This window comes from Pinus tabuliformis, chromosome Q (genome assembly GCF_031772625.1).
Source record: "Pinus tabuliformis cultivar Carrire ecotype Pingquan chromosome Q, CPIR1, whole genome shotgun sequence".
NCBI lineage: Eukaryota > Viridiplantae > Streptophyta > Pinopsida > Pinales > Pinaceae > Pinus > Pinus tabuliformis.
In genome coordinates, this window is record NC_142296.1 from 1113970296 (window position 1) to 1113973516 (window position 3221).

Here is a 3221-nt window from a genome sequence, read left to right on the forward strand (position 1 = left end):
TCCTACATGGGGTAATCATTAGAGTATTACAACCAAGTATCGATCTAGCATTCTCTAATGTATGTGCATGGAGTCTTATGGCCAAGTAACAATATGGCATGCTCCATCACACTACTCATGGACTCTTATAGTCAAGGTATCAGTTATGACTTTCTCCCATGAGATTTAAAAAAGTGCAATAGGGCGGAAATTCCATCACAATAATCTTCTTCCAGAGCTCCATGATCCATCATTTCACATGTGTCACAACATTTAATTTTCATGAGATATACTCAAAATTTTCAAATTAGAAATTTTTACTATCCAACTTTGCTTCATTTGGAAGCTTGATATCACATGCATTAGACTTTTATTCATGTTGTTGGCCTCCATTGCAGGCGGTGTTATTCTATCGTTATGGCTTCTATCTCACACTTCATGCCAACACTCTGCCTGCAATATGATATTTCAATAAGCCAAACAATTGTTAGCATTCATACATACATTCTTTTCATTTCAAAGATTCACAACATCCATAATTGATCTAGGAATGATTGTGTTAGCGCTTGAAATTTCACCTCAGGCTGAGAAAGGTAAACCTCAAGGCCACATCAAACCATTTAGCCTCGTAGCTAGCCCTATGGGGCAGGAGAAGGCTCTCATCGGTCTATCTCGGTAAAATCTTCAATGGATGAGATGACCAATATGGTAACACTGATTTTAGGCTAGTAAACTGATCAGAAAGGTTGTTTTGGGGTTTTTAGGGTTTTTGGTGGCAAATTGAGGAGACGGCAATTTTGGGTGCGGGGATTGGACACAGTTTCTGCAGGGGGTTCCTTGGGGCGAGGTAGGAGACAGTATTGATGCCTTAAATTGAGATGGATGATCAGGAATGAAAGATGAGGAGCTAAAGAGAGCAAACAATGACTTTGAATTCTCTTTAGACAGTAGAAAACATTGAAATTAAACAAACTTAAAAGCAGAGCATGGCAAGCATGAATTCATACTTTAACACTTCATTTGTTTAATGTGAAGAAGTAAAGGAAAGGAAAGGATTCACATAACACACTTACAAGTACATTGAGAAACACATCATCAACACAGGAATCCACAAGAATCCCAAAGAGGACTACAAAACCCTGGTCTTCCTTAGCCAAAAATTGCAGAGATACAATGAATAATACAATGATAGCTTCTCCCTCAAGAGTCCAACCATGAAAATGAGCAAGAAAGTACATAATATAGATGATCTAACCTCTTTTCCTGCCTCCATGGGTCGAGCTCACTATCCTAGGAGCTGTTTCAACCACTTCTAAACTAAGCACTACAAACTAGGCAGTCAAAACAACTTGCCTCTATAAGCTAGGAAACCAATTCATTCATTTAATATTTACCCTTTTCATGAATGAATCTTCTAGAAGTGTTACATAAGAGTAAAAGTGTCTAAAAAGTACAATAATTACATCAAATTACATCAAAGAGGATCACATTTCATCCCAAAAAGTCAAACTGGGTCAAACTGTGCTTTTCCGAGCTGTACAGTGCATTTCTCGACAAAACTGCCTGACAGGTCGCGCGCCCCTGCCTGACGGGTCGCGCGCCTTTGGAGCCATGTTTGGGGCACTTGCAAGTGGAAAAATAAAGCAACAGTGGGCTTGTTGGAAAGGTCTGTGAGTCTACTTTCCAACCCAACTAGAATTTCTGAATTTGGAGTTCATTTGCCCTGTCAAAACTCAAATCTCTCAAGACTGCTTTCTGCAATTCAAAAAAGTGGCAGAAAGTCAATTTTTACTAGTTTTTTGACTTTCTAGAGGTCCAAAATTTCACCAAATCTCAAGTCCATCCATGAGCATATGTAACTTTGCATGAAAAATCTGGAAATGCTGAGTTTTGGTCAAAAGGAGTTGCCCTGATGTAGGGTCGCGCGGGGGGTGAGACCCGTTAATGGGAAAAACCTGCAAATTGCCAAAAAATGCCAAAATTCACCCAAAATTCTCAAAATTTCTTGGGATTTGTGCTGTGGATAGGCTATTTAGTGCCTTCATCCTTGAGTGAAGCCTCAGCCAAGATACAGAGGGGATTGGGCCTCTTTCTCCGTTTCAATGCCTCGGTCAACCGCCTTTGAAACATTTTCATCTTTGCCTTGCACACATGCATTCTTGCCCAGTAATGGTTCTTCATGTTCCTCAGCAATCTCTTCTCTTGGTTGGCCTTAGCCAACAGCCTTTCCAAGTGTGCATTGACCCGGATGAGCATGGACTCTCTCTCAGCAGGCAATAGGTCACCGGGCCTCCTTCTGTTCAAATTTCGGTCTCCTCTAATCCTCCATAGCTCATCAAGGACTTTCTCATCCTCCAACTGTTTGTTGCGCTGCTCCAGGTATGAGATTGTCCATTGTGCTCCCTCTAACCTCCTCTGCAAGGCATCATTTTCAGCTCTGAGATGCTGAATGATCTCCTTTGCCTCTTGGCTAGGAGAACTGGTCTCAAGATCCACAAGCTCAATATCTGGAACCCCTGATGGCCCCTCATGAATCATGGGCTGCTTGCCCCTCCCTGGTACCTGTGCTGGTGAAGAAAGCGAGGCCCCTTCCACCTGATGTGGAGATAACACTCGCTGAGCTGATGATGAAGGCGAGACCCCTTCCACCTGCTGTGGAGATAGTACTCGCCGAGCTGCTGCAAATAAGGCCCTTGGGCCTTTCTGATAGGTAACCAGAGGTGAGGAGCTGACATGTCTAGTGACAGGGATGTCATGCTGCTGAGATGGTCCTCCCTCCTCATGAACAACCTCAGGATGTGGCGAGGGTGGTGCTGTGAAAAACTCACGAGAGATGAACTCCTCCCATGAGATGCCCTGCTGAGCCAACTGATGCAATACTATAAGCTGAATCAAACCATAATGGTATAGGCTCCTATACTGCTGTGTCGGGCTCTTCCTCTGCAACATGGGCACCATCCTCTAAATGTTCTGATAGAAGAAAACAGGGATGTTCATCATCCTCACTCGAGTGAAGTGCATCAAGAGGCGAATATGATATGAATATACCTGTGAAAACCTGCCCTCACAGGTAAAATAGTGCATGATGAGCCTCATCATGGGAGCATACTCGCTCCTGAGAAACCTGAATGGAAACAAACCTGCCAAATGTCTCATGAATGGTGGCCAGACAAAAGGATCAAAGTGAACATTATCCAGCACCTTGCGCTTGTTCCACACCTCCCCAACATTAGGTATCCCTG